Source organism: Martes martes (assembly GCF_963455335.1).
Source record: "Martes martes genome assembly, chromosome: 7".
NCBI lineage: Eukaryota > Metazoa > Chordata > Mammalia > Carnivora > Mustelidae > Martes > Martes martes.
The window spans coordinates 87,937,141-87,959,897 of record NC_137894.1 but is presented as its reverse complement, the minus strand read 5'-3'; positions in this window follow the sequence as shown (position 1 = coordinate 87,959,897).

Here is a 22,757-nt window from a genome sequence, read left to right as displayed (position 1 = left end):
TATTTTTTAGAATTTTTACTTTTTCCACTATCTCATCCTTTTATAAGAAGGACTAAAGAGTTGGTATAAACTTTAATTACTCAAAATATTACAAAACACACTTCTGTTAATTTCCTGAAAATCTCTTGATAAGGATTCATTTAAACAAAAAATAAAAATGAAAATGAAATAGGGGCACCTGGGTGGCTCAGTCAGTTAAGCATCCATTCTTGGTTTTGGCTGGGTCATGATCTCAGGGTTATGAGATAAAGCCCTAGGTGGGGCTCCACACCCAGCACAGAGTCTTATTGAGGATTTCTCTCCCTCACTCTCCGCCCATCCCCCTGCTTGCTCTCTTTCTCTCAAATACATAATTTTTTTTAAAAAAATGAAATAAATCCCTCATGAAATATTTATTCATTGTGACTTTCATTTTATACCTAAGAGCATTTTAATGTTTTTTTTTTTTAAATAAGAAATTTTAAGACTATAGTTCATTCAAGCTCTTCAATATAAAATCCTTATTCAGCTACATCTGTCTTGCATGGTATCCTCTTTTCAGCCTGTAGCTGTGTAATAGGAGAAGGTGATTTGGTTCCCTTGAGGCCCTTTCATAAGCTAAAATATATTTTTCTGCATTTAGAATTTCTTTCTAGCAGGTATTCTATAACCCTAAATATATGCTTCACATAGTAGCCACATCTGTTCCACCACAGGTGATAGGGGCAAAGCTTCCACAGAATTGCTCAAACATTCAATAAAGCAGTTAGGCAGATGTCTTTGAGTTTCTCTGGTATACAGTTTTCTTGGATTTCATGCTGATTATGCAACAGACAACTGCTAAAAGTGTGCAACAGTGAAATATTATTGACTGTATTTTGAAAAGCTGAATTTAAATTCCACATCCTAATTGTACAGCTGCTTACACAATGTGCCTAAAGGAGACTAAACATTGAAAGATTGACTCTGGTGAGATGCCTGGAAGAAAAGCAGTTATATGAAACTCTTATATAGCACCTATATAGCACCTACACATTATTAGGCGTGTTAGTCCTTTTACAATGTAGCTTCACATTCAACCAATGTTATCATTAAAGAATGGTGCAACTTGACAGCTAATGTTGGTCTATTTTAACTGCTAGGATAAAAGGAAGATAAAGTAGGTCATTAAAGTATTTATCTATCTCTACTCCCCAAGCTATCCTGATAATGCTAACAGAACCTGTGACTCCCCTTATAGACTATGTTGACCTAAGTAAAGAGGTAAACTGAGGCAAGCTCAAAAAGATGAGTTTATTTGGGAATAGCAGAGGAACTGCAATTCAGGATAAGCAAACTGTAGCAAGCCACAGGTAACTCCGTTGAGGGTTTGGGGTAGGTTATATTTATGGGCAGGATATATAAACAGGGTAGGGTTCAGTATGAGTCAGTTAAAAAGCAAATGGAGACCAGCCTTAAAAACTTCCTGAACAGAGATAATCAGTATGTCACACATACAAAGCTCAATTTCACCCAATTTGTGGAACCAATGCAACTGGGGTCATCTCCCATTCCCACCTCTGGCAAAAGTTCCTAAGGTTGATACCTCTAATCAACCTCCCATCATCCAAGAAAATTCCCGCTTTCCATGAGAAAATAGCCCTAGTCCGTAAGGTTTGTCTTCCTGAAGGCACATGCATGAGATTCACCATTTTATATCCTCTAGTTCTAGTTTTATACTGAAATTCTTTTACAGTTGTAAAAGTTTGGGTAATCGCTTAGTTAAGTGAGAAGTATAATATTCTATTAGTCTGAGTTATTCCATACTTAACTGAACAATGAATGGTGTGGCATCAATACTGACATGTATGTAGTAATATTGGACATATAGATATATCCTCACTTAGAGAGGTTTAACTGTCTGTGTTGTATTTTTAAAGGTAAGAGAAAATGGTATTACGGATTTAGATTTTTGAAGTGATTGACTATTATGCCCTTTTTCCCAGATTTTTTCCCTCTCAGGTGTGCTTCTCCAACTTTAGAGAAATGATGGAAAATTCTACCTTCTTTTTATCTTGTATGCAGATACTACAGATTGAAAACACTCTCTTTCAAAATTGCAGAGCTACCCTACTATCTCTTTCCATCTGATCTGTTGGTACTAATTATATGCAAGCCAAGAGTTCTATTTTTTATTCACTCAAAATTCAAGTTATTTTCTCCTTGAACATTCAATACATTAAAAAAGAGAACAAAATCTTAACAAAGAAACAATCATTAAGTATTATGCCCATTAATTCATTTAATAAATATGTATTAAGTACATATGCTATTACTCTCAGAACTAAGTTACTACTCTAGGAACTAAATTACTACTCCAGGAACTAAGACTACAAAAGAAAAAAAAATCCACTCTTTCCATAGAACTTACATTGTAGTGAGAGATAACAGATAATAAATATATAAAGGGATATACAAATTATGTGTATATATAGATTATATTATGAATTACATTTAAATAAATATAATTCTATATTATAAATATATAAATAACATGGTAGGTGACAGTGAATGCAATGTAGAAAAATAGAGAAGGAAACAGAAGGCATGTCAGGATTTGGGAGTTGAAAAAAAATAATTTTACTTTGGAGTCAAAACTTTTGTAAAAATAATCTTGAATAAGAGAATAATGCTTCTAGGCAGTTTTGCTATGTGTATACATACACTCACATATATGTGAATATGGATATATAAACGTAATTCCTCCAAGCTTTATTCAGTACAAATATGTTAACAACATTGCTCTTCTATTTCTAGGAAAAAGGTTTAAAAGTACAAATAGATACTGTGGCTAGAATTTGACTTCTTTTAAGCAATCTAGAAATTTGGGAGCCAGATTTAGAAGAAAGAATGGGGTTGACTGGTTACTGCTTATTTTAGATAGCTGAAAACTGAACTAAGAATCTCTGAACTAAATCCAATCTGAAAACAAATAATCAATCAAATGTAAGGGACTAGGTCTATGAACAAGTCCAGGAAAGATATGAAACAAGCAAGAGCTCCAGAGTGGGGGCTTCTTTTATGTCACATCTATTTCAAGGTCAGGCTACTGGCTAGCAGGGGACAACGTAGGTTGGAATCTCAAATATGGAGGATTATCAGGGCTTCTGTGTAATAGCTATAATGCATTCTAAAGCACTGTCCTATGATCGCCCTGGAACTGAGTGAGGTGCAACAAATAGACACGTTCCTTGAACTACCACCTTGGTCTGATCTATGCAATTACCCTTCTATATTTTTTGCTCATTTATGTTATATTATTTTGAAGTGTATTTGTTAACATTACAAAATTACATATATGAAGTAAAGATTTTAAAAGTCAAACGAATATGTAATCAATCAAGTATAATTTTCAGACACATAAAGTATTATTATATAATCAGAATTTCTATAGGGATAGCTTTCCTAAATATTCTTACAATGAAAAATGTATTTCAATCTTACCTTTCATCTAGTGACACATTATTCTGGAAAAAATTCATAAGAGAATCTAAAATTGTATTTCCATTATAAACTAAATTGATACCAATTTTGTGAATATTTTTATAGCTTTTCACAAAATGAAAAAAATTTTAGTGTTTGTAACAACACTTGACACTTAAAGTTCAAAGTCTAACATGATGTATTCTAAAATCAAAATAATTTATCTTTTTAAGTAAAAAAGCAGTTTACAAAAAGAATGAGAATATAAACATATTTTAGTGTACACATATAACACATTTATATGTTTATATGTACATACAAATATATAGAAGTATATGTGTTAATGGACTAGCAATTATTTCCCTTACCAAATAAAATTATGAATATTTTAATATGATAATTTTATTCTTTTCTATAACAAAAATTTTTTTTTAAATTTATTTGACAGACAGAGATCACAAGTAGGCAGAGAGAGAGGAGAAAGCAGGCTCTCCACGGAGCAGAGAGCCCGATGTGGGGCTTGATCCCAGGCCCCCAGGATCATGACCTGAGCCGAAGGCAGAGGCTCTAACCCACTGAGCCAACCGGGTGCCCCAATATAACAAATATTTTTATATAAGAAAATAAGTAATTTAAATGATGGTGAGGAAAAGGAAATGTAGAGAATCCACGTTATAACAAAGGTATAAGGTGTTACCATATTTTTTTTTCTCTCAAGTTTTTATTTAAATTTCACTTAACATACAGTGTAATACTAGTTTCAGGGGTAGTATTTAGTGATTCTTCACTTACATACAACACCCAGTGCTCATCACAGCAAGTGCCCTCCTTAACCCAAAATGCATTTCCCCCATCACCCAGCCCACCTCCCCCTCAATGACCCCTAATATAGTTATGAGTCTGTTCCTAGTTTCCCTCATTTTTTTAATATGTTCATCTTTTTTGTTTCTTAAATTCTACATATGAGTGAAATCATATAGTATTTGTCTTTCTCTGACTTATTTCACTGGCATAATACAACCTAACTCCATCCATGACTCTATAAATGGCAAGATTTCATTCTTTTTTATGACTAAGTAATATTCCATTATATATAGGTACCACCTCTTCTTTAACCATTCATCAGTCAATGGACATTTGGGCTCTTTCTGTATTTGGGTGTTGTTGATAATGCTGCTATAAACATCGGAGTGCATGTATCTCTTTGAATCAACACTTTTGCATCCTTTGGATAAATACTTAGTAGTACCATTGTTGGGTTATAGGGTAGTTCTATTTTTAACTTTTTGAGGAAACTCCATACTGTTTTCTGCAGTGGCTATACTAGTTTGCATTCCCACCAACAGTGCAAGAGCGTTCCCCTCTCTATGCATTCTCGCCAACACTGTTCTTTCCTGAGTTGTTAATTTTAGCCATTCTAACTAGTGTGAGGTGATACTGTAGTTTTGATTTGTATTCTCCTGGTGATGAGTGATGTTTAGCATCTTTTCATGTGTCTGGTAATCATCTGTCTCTCTCCTTTGGAAAAAATGTCTATTTGTGTCTTCTGCCCACTTCCCAACTGGATTATTTGTTTTTGGGTATTGAGTTTGATAAATTCTTTATAGATTCTGGATACTAACCCTTTATCAGATATGTCATCTATAAATATCTTCTCCCATTCTGTCAGTTACCTTTTAGTTTTGTTGATTGTTTCCTTCGGTGTGCAGAAGCTTTTTTATCTGATGAAGTCCCAATAGTTCAATTTTGCTTTTGTTTCCCTTGCCTCAGGAGACATATCTGGTAAGAAGTTGCCACAGTCCAAGTCAAAAAGATTATTGCCTGTGTTCGCCTCTAGGATTTTAATGGTTTCCTGTCTACATATAGATCTTTCATACATTTTGAATTTATTTTTGAGAACAGTGTAAAAAAGTGGTCCAGTTTCATTTTTTTGAATGTTGCTGTCTGGTTTTCCCAACACCATTTGTTGAAGAGACTGTCTTTTTTCCACTGAATATTCTTTCCTGCTTTGTTGAAGACCAGTTAACCATTTCTATTTCTTGGAATAGCTTAAGAATAGGTAAAACTCTTTACATGTTTGGTAGAATTCCTCTGGGAAGCCATCCGGCCCTGGACTTTTGTTTGTTGGGAGATTTTTGATTAATGATTCAACTTATTTTTTTTTCCTTAATTTCACTAAATTTTTTTTTTCAGTGTTCCAAAATGATGATGCAGTTTCTTTCCTGGTTATCAGTCTGCTCAAGCTTTCTATTTCTTTTTATTTCAGTTTCGGTAGTTTGTATGTTTCTTGGAATTTATTTCTTCCATATTACCCAATTTGTTTGCATATTATTTCCAATAATATTCTCTTCTAATTGTTTGTATTTCTGTGGTGTGATGATTTCTCCTGTCTCACTTGTCATTTTATTGATTCAGGTCCTTTCTTTTTTCTTTTTGATAAGTCTGGCTAGGGGTTGGTCAATTTTATTAATTTTTTCAAAGAATCAGCTCCTGGTTACATTGATCTGTTCTATTGTTTTTTAGCTTCTATATCATTTACTTCTGCTATAATCTTTATTATGTGTCTTCTTCCACTGGCTTTAGGCTTCATGTGTCATTCTTTGTCTAGCTCCTTTATGAATAAGGTTAGGTTGTATATTTGTGATATTTTTCCTTTTGAGGTAGGCCTGTATGCTATGTACTTCCCTCTTGTGACTATTTTTGCTGCATTCAATTTGCATTGGACAATTGTCTTCTCATTTTCATTTTTTTCCATGTATTATTTTTTATTTCTTCTTTAATTTCCTAGTTAACCCATTCCTTATTTAGCAGCATGTTTTTTAACTTCCATGTTTTTGTGGTCTTCCCAAGTTTTTTCTTCTGGTTAACTTCAAGTTTCACAACATTGTGCTCAGAAAAGCTGCATAGTATGATCTCAGTCTTTCTGTACTTGTTGAGGCCTGATTTGTGACCTAGTATTTGATGTATTCTGGCGAATGTCCCATGTGCATTTGAAAAGAATGTGTATTCTGCTGCCATACAATGAAATGTTATGAATATATCTGTTAAGCCCATCTGGTCCAAGATGTCATTTTAAGCCATTGTTTCCTTGTTGATTTTCTGCATAGATGATTGTCCATTACATTAAGTGGGGTGTGAAAGTCCCCTATTATGATTGTATTATTATCAACGAGTTCCTTAATGTTTGTTATTAACTGTTTGACATAATTGGGAGCTCCCAAGTTGGGAGTACAAATATTTACAAGTGTTAGATCTTCTTGTTGGGAGTTCCCTTTATTATGATATAGCACCCTTCTTGATCTCCTGTTAAAGTCTCTTGTTTAAAATCTAATTTGTCTGATATAAGTATGGCTACTCTGTCTTTCTTTTGATGTCCACTTGCACGATAAATTGTTCTCTATCCCCTCACTTTCAACCTGCAGGTGTCTTTGGGTCTAAAGTGAGTCTCTTATAAGCAGCATATACATAGGCTTTTTTTTTTTAAATATCCATTCATACACTCTATGTCTTTCGATTGGAGAATTTAGTACACTTATATTCAGAGTAATTATTGATAAATATTATTTTAGTGCCATTTTATTACTTATTTTGTCTTTGTTTCTGGAGATTTTCTCTGTTCCTTTCTAGTCTTTGTCACTTTTGGTCTTTCCTTCTCACTCAAAGAGTCCCCTTTAAATATCTGTCAGGGCTGGTTTAGTGATTATGAACTCCTTTAGGTTTTGTTTGTCTGGGATGCTCTCTATCTCTCCTATTCTGAATGAAAGTCTTGCTGGACAGAGCATTCTTGGCTGCAGATTTTTCCTATTCAGCGTGTTCAATATATCATGTTACTCCCTTCTGGCCTGTCAAGTTTCTGTGGAGAAATGTCCAGCTAGCCTTATAGGTTTTCCCCTGCAAGTTAGGAACATTTTCTGTCTTGCTGCTTGCAGGATTTTTTCTTTACCACTATATTTTGCAAATTTAATTACAATACATCTTGGTGTTGGCCTGCTATTGTTGATTTTGATGGGAATTCTCTGTGCCTGCTGGATTTGGATGTCTGTTTCCTTCCCCAGATCAGGTAAGTTTTCAGCTATTTCCTCAAATAAACCTGCCTCCTTTCCTCCTTCTTCTGGGACTTCTATGATAGAAATGTTATCACATTTGATGGAGTCACTGAATTCCCTAAGTCTTTTTTGTTCAGCTTCATTATTTTCCATAATTCTATCTTCTGTGTCAATTTTTGTTCCTTTGATTCTTCCATCCTTGTGGTCATTACATCTAGTCAGTTTCAAATCTCAGTTATTACATTTTTCATTTCTGCCTGATTGGTTTTTAGTTTTTTAAATCTCTGTGGTAAGGTTCTCCCTGATGCCTTCTTTCTCAAGCCCAGTGAGTATCCTTATGATCATTTCTTTAAGTTCACCGTGAGGCATATTACTTATACCTATGTTGATTAGATCTCTGGCTGTTACAGGAAAGGGTTCATTCATTGGGATGAATTCCTCCACCCTGGCATTTTGTCTAGGTCTCTGTCTTCTCTGTGTTAGAAAATCCTGTTATGCTTCCTGCTTCTGAGAGTAATGGCTTTTGAAAAAGAGGTCATATAATACCCATGGCCTGGTGCTTCAGGGAAGTGTCTCTGGTGTGTGCTGCATGCACTCTGCTGCTGTGTTTTGGCTACTCTATCCCTCGGGTCAGTGTCTATAGAGGTTTTCCTTGTTTGCAGGGGGCAGTGTTTGTACCTTGGCCAGAGTTTGGCGAGTTTTAACTAGATGTGCTCTGGTCTACTTGTTAAATGAGATTTAATGTTATTTCCACTAGAACTGAGAGTTTGCAGAAACCTATGGCCAGTAGATATGGTGTGCATGGGGATTCATGATGGTCTTCTGGGGAAGAGGCCTGCTGGTCCTTAGGCACACTTGCCCAAGAAAAGCAGTACCAAGAGGGCACAGGGGGGTGATTTGGTGTAAATAAGCAGTTTAGGCCACCAGTGTTGGCACTGTGCTGTTTACTGAAGTTGATTTGTGCTGAGGGGCCTGGGAGGGAAATTGTGCCAGCCAGCTCCTTTGTTCCCACAGAGTGGAGTCCATGCTTACTGCTCTCAGGGAAACACTTTCAGAAGAGTGAAATACCTTCTCCTCATGTGGTCTAGGCAGTTTTCAGATACTCTTTCCATACCGTCTGTCTGGGTTGCTTACCTGCCTTGAGCAGCACAGTGCACGCTGGGTTCTACCCCAAGCCTGCAAACTTTTAAAACTCCACACTTAGGGACCTGGTGTGGCGGAGACTTGTTCTGTTCTTCTTGGAAAGGGTGTCACCATGTTGGGACTGATGAAGGTTTGACCCAGGAGGGCAGTCACACCAGATTTTAGGGGCATGGGATTTGAAGCAAAGCAGGCTAAACAGCCAGTGTCCCAGTTAGTCACCCTCAACAGGTATCTCTGCATGTACGTTAAGGGACGGTGGAGTGAAATGGCATCCACCAGTTCTTTTATCCCCAGAGAAGCAATGCCACTTCTCACAGATGCACTCTAAGAAGTACAGATTGTCTCTTCCCATGCCCCTTAGGTGATCCTCAGATTGGACAGCCTGCCCGGGGTTGTCTGGCTGCCCTCTCTCCAGGAGTAGGGTAGTGCCTTCAGGTCTCTATCCCAGCCAAGCCTGGTGACCCATAACATTTGAGTCTTTGAGCCCCACTGGTTACAAAATCTCAAGAAAATCAGCCCCTCTCATTTTCCCAGCCAATGGCTTTGGGGAAGTGTTCTTGTGCGTCTACCTTGGGCTCTACTCTCTCTTACCTTTCTCCACAACCTCCCTTTCCTCAGCAGCACATGCAATCTATTTCTCCCCCAAACTACATCTCTGTACTTCCTTCTTCAATGTGGCCTCTTCTCTCCCTTTAGTCTGCAGTCTGTTATATCAGTCCTCAGGTCAATTTTTTTGGTTATTCAGAATGATTTGATAGTTATCTACCTGTGACTGAGGGATGAAGCAAGCCTAGCATTCTCCCACTATGCCACCATCTCATCGTGTTAAGTTATTACCACTTTTAATTCACCATGAGATATGCTTTTATATGTTTATGTTTCTTGGTTAAGTGGCCTATATGACATGACAGATGCACTAGGGTTGTGTTTGTATCCTGACAGCACTAATATATTTTTCATTGCTCCCATAACAGAAAGAAAATATATATATTTTTTTCTCTATACTAATGAATTAATTTCCATTTCTCCTACCATGTATCATATTAGTTTCTTCTCAAAAGTCTAACAGAATCTTCATCTTCATGTTGTCCTTAATAGTTTCAGGAATGCCATAACAATGCTTCTGTTCCCAACAACTTGTAAAATTCATCGGATATTTAAATATTTTAACTGTTGAAAAACAATACCCCCCTAAGACCCTGACAGATAACAGCATTAAAATAACTAACTCATTCCTGATATGCCTCTTCCTTTCTGAACATTTTGCCTCACCACAGCAGAGACATTAAACTAAACAATTCCTCCCTTGACCTTTCATCTTTTAATACTTATATATTCTCCCTAAAAAGTAACTTGATAGGGTATTCATAGAGCTATAACCTGAGTTATTTTTAATAGATTGTTTAGAAAATTTAATTTACTAAAAACAACTTTTGCTACAATGGAATCCTATATGCTTCAAATAACTCAGATGTGGCTCGAATACACTTGAAGCTTGCCATGATTTCATTTCCAAAGACTAGTGACTTTAATATTAAGGAACAATATGAACCCTTCCAATGTTCAGTAAATTGGCTATGCAGGAAAAATGCTGATTTTTACATTAACAAAATAAAATTCAGGTAAAAGGAAAAAAAGTTTTATACTATCTTCAATAGTGCTGAATACATATCCTCATTAGTACACTAAAAAGGGAATCCTCAAGGGGATAAAACTTCTGCTTATATCAGAGAGGCACAATTTATCACAATACAAGACAAGTTTCCAAGAGTGCTTCAAGTGAATGACAGTTTCATATTGTTGCATTCTTAACAAATGAAATCACTCCAAATAACTCAACTGTTGTGTAAACATGATATATTCACTCATTGAAGATGTTTTATCATTTCTGTGTACAAAGCAGAACTGAAGCAGACAGCATAAAATTAAGGTCAGAGTTGGATCTGAAAACGGCACATGATAATAATTGAATAGCATATATATAAGATTCTTTTTCTACTTTTTAGGAGAGAAAATTTTCATTTCTTATAGGCTTTACTTTTTATTCTTTTGGAAGGTTTAAATTTTTGATACTATATGCAAAGTGATATAAGATGTAAATTAATTTTAGTATAGCATTATTCCAAATAAGTCCTCTCAAAGTTAGGTAAACAGGTAACTCTTAAGTTTGCTACAACCATACAGAAAACCAGTTGCTACAGTACACTATGATTCACTCAATTAGATGGTGAAATATGATTTATATGTTGTCAATTAGGTAAGCAGAAATTTGTGGAACTCTTGTCCCAGAAGGAAAACATTTTTACAAATCAGATTTATTTCTATGCATCTAGTTAGGACAGAAAATGGAAAGTTCAAAATATTACTCTAAATGTGCAATGTTGGGATTATATCTTTGTACATAATTATTTTATACATTTTATTACTGGCATATTATATCCTCCTCTATTTGACAACAGGATTTTTAAACACTATTTTAAAATTACATTTACATTTAAAATATATGGAATAGTTATTTTATCTGAAAATTTTCAAAAAAACTTTATTTTTCATTTTCATTATATTAAAAATATAATTCTGCTTACATATTCAAAAGTCAAACCTATCTATATTCAAATAAAAACCTCCCCATAGAATTGGGGTAATATGTCCAGACGAATGACAGACTATAAGAATTTATTCACGTATTAATATAGTAAAGTCTGCTAAGAAAAATATAAATCAGTGTTGCCTTTTATTATTTTTATACTATCTTACTCATTTTTCTTTATAAGGAATTCTAAGTAGTATAAAATTTTATAACATATTTCATAAGCTCTGTCAAAATATTTCAAGTATATTTCAAATATATCTATCTATGTTACTCACAGAGAAATTGAAATTGCCTTGAATTTATCTCAAAAATATCTATATTACTCACAGAGAAAGTAGAATGGCTTCCAATTTATCTCTAAACTGTTTATTTATAATTGGAATGTGACCATTATAATACCTCCATTGCATCACATTAACACCACTAATTTGTCACCTAACTTTTGGTTTTCCTAAAGTTACAAAATGCCTTCCTGAGGAGGGGGGATGAGTAAGGATCTATGTCTTGACTCATATATTGAAGCAATATTCAGTCAAAAGCTGATTAATAAAAGGATGAATTTCAACTTCTATAATTAATATTATGAATTTTCATTGATAACCTACTTGTGACTTGGGTATAGAGCTAATTCAGAGTATATAATATTTTGGTAGCCAGACTAACGGCAGGGGGGCCAAATGTGGCCTGGAAACACAGTAATTGGCAACACCACAATCTTGTGCTTTTGACACTTACTGCCCTCAATGTAGTTACACATTTTCTTTACACAGTTGGCCTTGACAGCATATGAATTTGGGATACTTGCACCAGAATCTGGGACTACAACAATGATGAAGACATATGCAGGCCCTAAAGGATTTACAGTTTTGTATAGGTGACACAAACAATAGCTGGTAAGTAAGATGAGAGAAGTAAGGATATGGTGCTTTGGGACCACTGAGCATAAGCAACTAACCCAACAATAGAGGATCTGGAACATCTTCACTCTGGTTGAGTGACATCTGGGGTAAATATATATCAGGACTTGGTCTCATCTGTGAGGAACGGGGGGGGGGGGGATTCTAAGCAGAGGAATAGAAAGTAAAAGCCTTGAAAAAACACATGGCAAGTTTGGAGAAATGCATGCAATTCAGTGTAATGTGAGAAGAAAGGGCTTAGAAAACAAATACGTTAAGAGAACGGTCCATCAGCCATTCAGTTCACAAGGAATTTTTACTTTAGCTGGAGAAATCAGTGATGGTATAGTCAGGAATGGGGATGGGATATGGTATTGTATATTGAAGGAGCTGAAGTAAGAGGCCATGGTTTAGCAAAAGCATCTTGATAAGAGGTGAAGAATATAGTCCAAGAAACAAGACAAGAATGAAAGAGAGAAATAGGCAAGTTCTTAACTGTTGTAGGCAGGAGATAATGAGGACTTTAATGAAGGTAATGACAAGCTGAACAAATTGGAAAGATTCAAGAAATATAAAGTAGATAAGCTCAGAAGACTTGGTATAACTTTGTATGTCATGGTAACAGAGGCAGAAATTCAGGACTAGATTCAAAATTTTGGCTTGGAATATTCATGATGCCACTCACTCAAAGAGAACTAAGGTAAAGGAGAAGGTTAAGATGATTTTTTAAGTAACAGATTTGTACTTTGAAGCTATATGCCTGCAGAAAAACAAAGTAGAAAAGTCACTAGGCAATTGCACACCCATGTTTGAAATTTAGGAGGGAGAACAGGGCCAGAAATACCCATTTGGAATTAAATGATACATAGGTGGTCAGTGAAACTATAGAAATGGATGGGTGGAATAACAGAAAAGGAGACACTACCATCAATAAGCAGAGGAAAAGTAGCTCATATAAAAAGATGAAAAATAACAGGCAGAGATGTAGGAGAAAAACTATTTGCATGTGGGTATAATGCAGGACTCTCTTCATTTGAATCAGTATTTTCTGTCCAACAATATGGTTCTTCTCCATTAACTCCCCCTGACAGATAAAGGCAATATTTGTTTGGCTTCTAAATCTGATATGTGAATTACTCTCTGTTTTATATAATTCAGTCTTTAGATTTTCTGAAAATGACAGCAAGAACTATGAACACCTATCACTTAAACAAGGAAAGACTGATTACACCTTTCACTATTGATGTAGAGGAACACAGATATAGAAGACTGGTAGCTACATGTAAAGCAAACTCATTGGTGTTCTACTAGCTCTTTAAGCATCTCTCAATTCGTTCATTCCATTTTAGAGGTATTCAACCTCCAGACTGTATTCAGCAAAAAATGTCAAAATTGATTTTGTATGGATCAAGTCCCCAACCCTTTAGATGTCATCCAATTAAGTTATAGGTCTCAATTATATCATTACTGAAAGACTTAAGATTGCTATTCCAAAATGCCTTTAACATTTGTATTAGTTTCCTAGGGCTAGGGACTTGTTACATATTACCACTAACTTGGTCCCTTAAAACAATGGAAATCTATTATCCCCCAGTTCTTAAGGAAAGATGTACAAAATCAAGTTGTTAGTAGGGTTTCCCTCTCTCCAAAAACTCTAGTGGAAATCATTTCCTGCCTCTTGCAGCTTCTGAGAGATGCAGGCATTTCTTGGCTTGTGGCTGTGTAACTCCTGTCTCTGCCTCAATCCACACGACCTTTTCTTCTGCCCCCTTGTCCCTTCTCTGTATCTTTTTTTTTTTTCAAGATTTTATTTATTTATTTGACAGAGAGAGATCACAAGTAGGCAGAGAGGCAGGCAGAGGGGGAGGTGGAAGCAGGCTCCCTGCGGAGCAGAGAGCCTGGTGTGGGGCTCGATCCCAGGACCCTGGGATCATGACCTGAGACGAAGGCAGAGGCCCAACCCACTGAGCCACCCAGGTGCCTCCCTTCTCTGTATCTTTTATAAGGACTTTTACTAACGGATTTAGCATCCATCCAGGATAGTCTAAAATGACCACATCGGGAGATCCTTAACTTATATTTCCAAAGATGCTTTTTCCAAATAAGATCATAGCCACAGGTCACAGGGATTAGAATATGGACAGATCATTTTGGAAGCCAGCATTCAACCCACTACAATGCCCATATATTAGGTCAAATCTCTCTGATGGTGTAAACTGCTCTTAATATGCACATTTTGAGTTGCCTCTTGAATTAGATTTCTAGTTTAATTCTATATGGTCAAAAATAAACAAAATAGATTACATTCCTTTGAAATTTGTTGACACTTGGTCACAGCCAATTATTATTCTAAACTTTCTTTATTCTTGGAAAAAAGTATATTTAAATTAAATATATACATATATACATACATATTCAAAGAATATTCATAGGAACATATATATGTTCTTTTAATATGTAAATATATATAAAAGAATGGAAAAAGTGTATTTTAAATACATACATTCATATATATACATTCCTTGAATATATAAATATTCAAGGAATATTCATAAGATGTATGTGTGTGTGAATATATATATATGTGTGTGTGTGTATATATATATATATTCATTGAATGTATAAAAGCCTTTAAACATTAAGTTCCATTTATCCACTTATTCTTTCCAGTAATACCTTAACCCCCAAATTATCTGTATTTTAGGTCTTTTTTATTTTTTTTTAAGATTTATTTATTTATTTGAGAGAGAGAGAGCATATGAGCAGGAGGGGCAAAGGGAGAGAGAATCTCAAGCAGACTCCATGATGAGCGTGAATGAATGTGCTCTCCTCTGAAGAGGATTTGCATTTACTTTAAGTACTAGGGGATCTACAAGTAATGCTCATCTCAAATTAAGTTCAAACTTTGAGAGACTTTGTCCCCTGTAAACTATGTGCCTCCAGGGAGAGAGTATAAATCCTAGGGAGGGGGTGCATAATAGTCATTACCACCCAGAGAAGGTGTTTTCTTTATTCTTTCTTTCTCCTCCAGTGTCAGTATTCTCAGATCTGCCCAGCACTTTTTGTTTGTTTTTATAATAACTTTATCAAGATATAATTCACATAGCAATAACGTGAAGAAAAGGAGTTTAAATCTTTTGCATGTGAATATGCATGTATCCCTGCACTATTTGTTCAAAAGACTATTTTTTCACAATTGAATTATTTTAGTACCCTTGTTGTGTATCAAATGACCATAAATGCAAAGGTTTATTTCTGGCCTCTCAATTTTTTTTCCCTGATAAATACAACTATCCTGAAACTAGTCATACATTGTTTTGACCACTGTAGCTTGTAAGTTTTGAAATCAGGAAATATGAGTCCTCCAACTTTGCTTCTATTAGGTGTTTTGTCTATCCTGTGTGCCTTGCCTTCCATTAAGAATCTGACATCACCGAGATGGCACTGAAAAGCAACTTGTTTTCTGAGAATATTATTTTTATGCTGAGATTTCATCATGGGCCTTCTCTTCTTTTTAGAATTACATTGTGACGTTCTCCCTTTCCTTTTATGAATATAATTTGCAATTCAGGTTAATTCAATTCGATCTCATGGTTTAAAATGCCATATATTCACAAAACATATTTCTATCACTTCCTTTACTGTGTCTTTACTGACTCTTAAGTTCAATAATAACTCTTCAAATCTGCCTTGTTTGATGACTCATTTAAGAGAAATATAATGCTAGAAATCTGGAAAAAAAAAAAAAAACAGCTGGGATCTCCACAGAGATTGTGTTGTCTGTACATCAAATAGGGGAGTATTTCCATTTTAGCCAAATGGAGAAATTCAATAAATAACCATGGGACATAATTCCATTTATATAAGCTGCTGCAAGGCTGTTGGTCTTCAAGGCTACTGCAGGCTTAGAAAGATGTGATGGAGTGGTGCAAGCTAATATGCCACAGAGTTTGCTGTTCTTACCAAATTTCAGTAATTGTTCTTGATTAGACACTTGGGATTTTTTTTTTTTTTTGCAAGGTTTCAGTTAATTTCAGAGTCCTGAAAAAAGTTGATTTTGAAAATTATTGTCATTTTTTTTTTACTGCTTTTACTGAGAAGTTAACTTTTGAAGGTCCTTACCTTGTCGTTCCAAAATTGCTTCTTCCTTTTATTTTTAATGTCATTTTGGCAAGGAGAGAATTGTAATCCAGATATAATGGCCCCTCAAGTCATTGTTCCATCTAATCCACCTCACCGAAATGAGAGCTCTGATAAAATGTTCCACCTCAAGAGACTCTGGTCACGATCTCTGCTATATGGGCAAATACTTATGTGATACAATACATAACTTTAATGCTCAGAAACTACTTTATCTCTTTGATCACAGACTTCATGCAGAAATTGTCCTTTGAGTTTTTCATTGTGTTATATCTTAGTATCAGATCTTCAATAATACGAAGAATATATTTTAAAAATTTATCTTATGCAGCATTGTTTATTATCAATAAATAGATTAATCCTTGAAGACTTAAAGCGATCTCATTTAGTGAAGATATGTGGAAAGATAATTTTAAAGAGAGAAAATAATATGAAGAGGAACAAAAAGGCAAGTTTGAAAAAAATGTTTTTTCTTTTCTGAGTGTGGATATACAAAAAGGTGAAAATGCCTTTAGTCCAATGAATAAGGACAGTGGTGGCAGAAAATGTGGCAGTGAAAGAGAATAGAACAAGCTCAGTGAGAGCTTAGGGACTATAACAACCGTATATACTCTTTATTCCCTCAGTCAGGTAAACCATTATCATGATCTGTGCTACAGTCTTTAAAATGATTACAAAGAGTGAAAAACACTAAAAAATATGCAAGTGATTTTACATTAATACATGATCCTTGTAATAATTCATGATTATCCAGATATTATCGAAAGTTGTTCTGCTAATTAGCAAGGGGATTCATTATGGTAAAAAACACTTAGGAAACACATTATTTCCTTTCTCCAAGATTCCACAATGACAATGAACTATAAATAAAGGTTTCTTAAATTTATTTAGCTAGTATTCTAATTTAATAGGATTTGTTTTGGGAAAATATGGGTTGGTTATTATATACCAGGTCACTCTGCTTCTCTAGGTTTTGTGTAATATAAATTTAATTTTTGAGGAATTTTAACATTGAAATAACAAGACATTTTATTTTGTTTTTTAGATTTTATGTGACTATTTACAAATTGGAATTTTATAGAAGAAGACACCTGGAAAGCTGTGTCATCTGAACTAAGGTCATTGAATCCTTGTGAACAGATGTTATTTGCAATGGTGCTGTGGTTTTCATCTTGAAAATGTATTCATTTTCAAAATGAGAGTGAGAATTTCACAGAAAGTATACAAAGTTCACAGAGAATTTAATGTTTATAATAGACCCACTCAAGAGACTAATGTACATACTATATATTTGTCCTTCAGTAATATTTTATGGCCATGTATTTCTCTAAAATAAAACAAATAAAGCACATTAGTATGAATTATCTCTTTCTTTAGAGTTTGAAAGTTTGCAGAAAAGCTGAGCCATGAGGAGTAGTATTTTTCTTTTTTTTTCATGCAATCTTTTTTTTTTTTTTTAAATTACATGTAGTAAGCTTGACAACCCAATTCTCCACTTGGAGGAAGGCTTATCTAGTTCGACCAACTTAATATGAACTTGGAAGTTATGATAATCAGTTCTATGCTTTTATAAAATACATAAATATTTTTTAAAAACTGCAAACTTACAGATAATCTCAACATTTTTTGCTTTACTAATCATACTATTTTTAGAAAGATATTTATTTATTTGACACAGAGAGAGAGAGAATGAAAGAGAGAGAGAGTATAAGCAGGGTAACAGCAGAGGGAGAGGGAGAAGCAGGCTCCCTGCTGACCAGGGAGCCCAATGCAGGCACGATCTCAGGACCCTGGGATCATGACCTGAGCCAAGGGCAGATGCTTAACCAACTGAGCCACCCAGGTACCTCATAATCATACCATTTTGATATTAAGAGCAATGCAAGAAAATAGCCATGTCCAGTATTAATGTGACAATTATACCAAAGTTTTTTCTGTGCAGGTTATCTTCTATCTGTGAGGAATTGCATCCAACTGATATTTTTTGCACTGTATTTCACCATACTTACCTTTTCCTATGAGCAGAACAACTAAAAATGTCAACACTTTAAAACATTAAACCACATAAGATATTTTGCCTGAAAATTTGTCTTTATTAAAAGTAAAGCCTTTCTCTTTTTATTATTAGAAAATATGCCTCATATTAAAAGATCTAAAGAAGTAAGTGTCAGGAATTTCTCACTTGTAAGAAATGCCATGGGGAAATAATTTACTTACATTTATTTTTGAATAAAGGCTTTATGGAGTATATATCCATCTCAGAGCTAGTTCCTGATTTTTCAGAGTATATAATTTTCAAAATCACTTGAAAGTAAATTTCATCCATACATCAGAAGAAAAATTTTAGACATTTTGGAGATAATAAATGCCCATTAACTTAAATACAATTTCCCAGCCACCTGAGAATAATTGTCCCCAAAGCACTAAATTGAGTAACTTTTGTGATATTAAACATCGTTATTGAATAAGCTGACATTGAGATAGGACTAAATATACCCTTTTTATTTGCCTCTGTACAAAGAAACAACTTTTTGACTCTGAGTCTTTCTAATGATAATATCTAGCTGAGATTTGGGTGACTGTTCTTACTCCAATCAATTCAGATTTATCTTACATCTCCCCATTCCTCTCTTATTTTTCTCTAAATAAAAGATTATATACAAATTGTATCTCATTGAACTATTTAAAATTAATCTTTGGCAATTCTCTAATTCAGATGAAAAATAAGATAAATATGTAGAGTATTTTTCATTGGTAAATTTTTGATATAAGTATCAAGAAAATTTTTGGATATACTATTTTTAAGGCAAAAGTTTATTAATAAATCACTTCAAATAATGTCCTTCAACTTAAGCCCTTCAATGTCCTACATTTCTGTATAATATTTAGTGCACAAGGAGTAGGAATTCTATTTCTTGTGAAACCTGACTACTTTACTGTAAAATCTCATGGCTATTTCTGAGAGATTTAACACGAAGAAGCCACTGAAAAGCAACTTGTTTTCTGAAAATATTATTTTTATGCTGAGATTTCATCATGGGCCTTCCTTTCTTCTTTTTAGAATTACATTATGACATTCTCCCTTTCCTTTTATGAATATAATTTGCAATTCAGGTTAATTCAATTCAATCTCATGGTTTAAATTGTCATATATTCACTGATGTAACAAATCCTATTTCTATCACTTCCTTTACTGTGTCTCTTACTGACTCTTAAGTTCAATAATAACTCCTCAAATCTGCCTTGTTTAATGACTCATTTAAGAGAAACAGAATGCTAGAAATCTGAGAATTAATACAGCAATTCTTTATTACTCACATATTACAGTTTATGTGCTATGATTTCTCATTCTGAGTGCTTCTTGGAGTCATCCTCTCCTTTCCGTCCCACTTCTGTAATCTAGTTCAGGACTTCATCATTGTTTGCTTAAACATATATAAAAGCCACCCAATAACTCTATGTGCTCCCAGCTCCTTTATTTCTACAGTTAATCTGTTAAATATTACTAATATTTTTTTAAATCTGGATCTGATTATATTTTTCTCATGATAATTACAAAGTAAAAGTTTTAATGGCTTTATGTTGTCTTTTATATTCAGGCCCCAAAGCTAATATTCTATGTTTATATTTACCCATCAGTCCTTTTCAATTTACCTCCAGCAAGCTGAAATACTTGCTATGTTTTGGTCTCATATTTTCACATAGTTGATTATATGTTGTATTCTATGCAAAAATATTTATATTGAAAAATATAACTCTACTCAACACCTCAGGTCATGTATTATCTTTGTAAAGCCCTCTTTTTGTTTGTTTGTTTATTTGTTTCTTCATTTTTTGTTGTTCTTGCTCATGGAATTAATTGCCTTTCCCTGTGCTTTCAGAACATTTTGTGGATAGCCTGGCTAAAGTACTCACCACATAATATGAGAGTGAATCAATTTTGTTTTTAATTTGTGGTACTAGCGTTTATATATTACTCATATTCATAGTCTATCACCTAGCACAATCCTTACTAAAAAAATACACATTTATTTAAAGTTTTTATTAATTTTTTAATCTCATAAGCAGTCTTGACATCTAAAGGTAGTTATTGTTTATATTTCCAATTAAATGCATCAATGGAAATAGAAGCAAAGTTTGCTTATAGTGACAAAATATATTGTTCATTTGGTTAATAAAATCATAGCTACCAACTGAATTACTAAACCCTTCTTAAAGTTTCTGAGTAGATTTAAATAATTAGTAAGTGATTTATTAATATGTACAATATTTTGCTATATGCTCATAATGGCATTGTTGGTTGAAAGCAAATCACAAAACAGTAGGAGAAAGGGGGAGGAGTCCCAGTCTTTGGTTAAAAATTCAGGGTGATTTTGCCATTAGTTAGTACTCTAGACACAGGAAATATTTTCGTGGGCTTCTTTTTCTCTAAGATCTCTTGTTCATTCAGTTTAGGAAACCTTGGCCTTGGCCCCTCTGGCTAATGCAGCTTAACTAAGCAGAAAGAAGGTGCTATCACTTTTTTTTTTAAATGTATAATTTCTTTTTTTTTATTTTAATAAACATATAATGTATTTTTATCCCCAGGAGTACAGGTCTGTGAATCGCCAGGTTTACACATTTCACAGCACTCATCATGGTGCTATCATTTTTATCAGTAAACCTATCTCATGTCTTCTTCTTCATAACCTATGAACAGATATTAGACAATCAAAAACATGAATTCTTGGCTAAAATCAACAAGAAACAAGGGGAACTCTATTGCATTGTTGGTGGGAATGCAAACTGCTGCAGCCACTCGAGAAAACAGTATGGAGGTTCCTCAAAAAGTTAAAAATAGAGCTACACTATGACAGCAATTGCATACTAGGTATTCACCCAAAGAATACAAAAATATTCATTCAATATGCACCCTGAAGTTTATAGCAACATTAACTACAATAGTCAATTTATGGAAACATCCCCCATCAATTGACAAATGGATAAAGAAGAGGAGTGTGTGTGTGTGTGTGTGCGCGTGCGTGTGCGCATGTGCATGTGCAACTTCTTTTCTGAGAATATTTATGCTGAGATTTCATTATTGACCTTCTTTCCTGATACATATACATGTGATGGAATATTAGCCATAAAAGGGAGTGAAATCTTGCTATTCATAACCACATGGATGGAGCTAAGGAGTATTATGCTAAGAAAAATCAGTCAGAGAATGACAAATATCGTATGATTTCACTCATATGTGGATTTAAGAAACAAAACAAATAAGCAAAGGTGGGGGGAAAAAGAGAGGCAGACTAAGAAACTATAACTATAGAGAACTATAGGGAACACACTGATGGTTACTAGAGGGGAGGTGGGTAGGGCGGTGGGCAAAATAGGTGATGGGAATTAAGGTGTGCTCTTATGATGAGCACCGGGTGTTGTTTGGAAGCATTGAATCACAGCATTTTACACCTGAAACTAGTATTATACTGTACGTTAACTAACTGGAATTTAAAAAAAAACTTAAAAAGCATGAATTCTTAAAGCATGCAACTTTTAATATTTACAAAATGTTTCCTTAAGCTTGATGATACTAAATATATAACAAAATAATGTGGCATTTAATGTGCAAAGTTACATATGAACATATTCCATTAAAATTGAAAAGTACAATAGGTTTGAATCAGTCCTGTCACTTTGAAACTTAAGTGTAGGTTCCTCTTAAGTACTTTAGAATTACTGTAGAGATTTCAAATAGATAATTTCCAATAAACTCATAATTATCTGAGAAATGTGAACTACAATTTATGACTGGAAAATGTTTTAAACTCTTTTATCTTTTTTTTTTTTTTAAGATTTTATTTATTTATTTGACAGCTAGAGATCACAAGTAGGCAGAGAGAGAGAGAGAGGAGGAAGCAGGCTCCCCACTGAGCAGAGAGCCCGATGCGGGGCTTGATCCCAGGACCCTGGGATCATGACCCGAGCCGAAGGCAGAGGCTTTAACCCACTGGGCTACCCAGTTGCCCCTAAACTCTTTTTCTTAAACAATGATGTTTAAGATGAAAAGATTTATTTTAAGTTATTTTGAATTACTGAGTATACCATTTTAAAATGTGTTTCAATTTCAGATTTATGTTACTGAGAGTGCAATATATTAGGAACCCTTCAGCTATTCACAGTGTTTCATTAATATTTATCTATGACAAGAGAATGCATCCATATCTAACATAGTATTTGTGAGTTTCACATGTATGGTGCAAGAAGTTGACTGAATGAAGACAAATTCTCAAAGATTTTCCTATCTTCTAAATGTGACCTTACAAGCCACTGACCTTTTCTTCAGGCATTATTTGTCATATTGCTTTCTTTCTGTAATATTTTCTGATTTTTTTAATTTAAAAGTAAGCATATTTTCTACAGCAAGTTAAAAGACTGAAAGAGATAAAAGAAGTTAGTAGTATCTCTTTACCTAACTTCTCCAAATCTACTCTCTTAAAGTAATAAATAAAAGTAAAA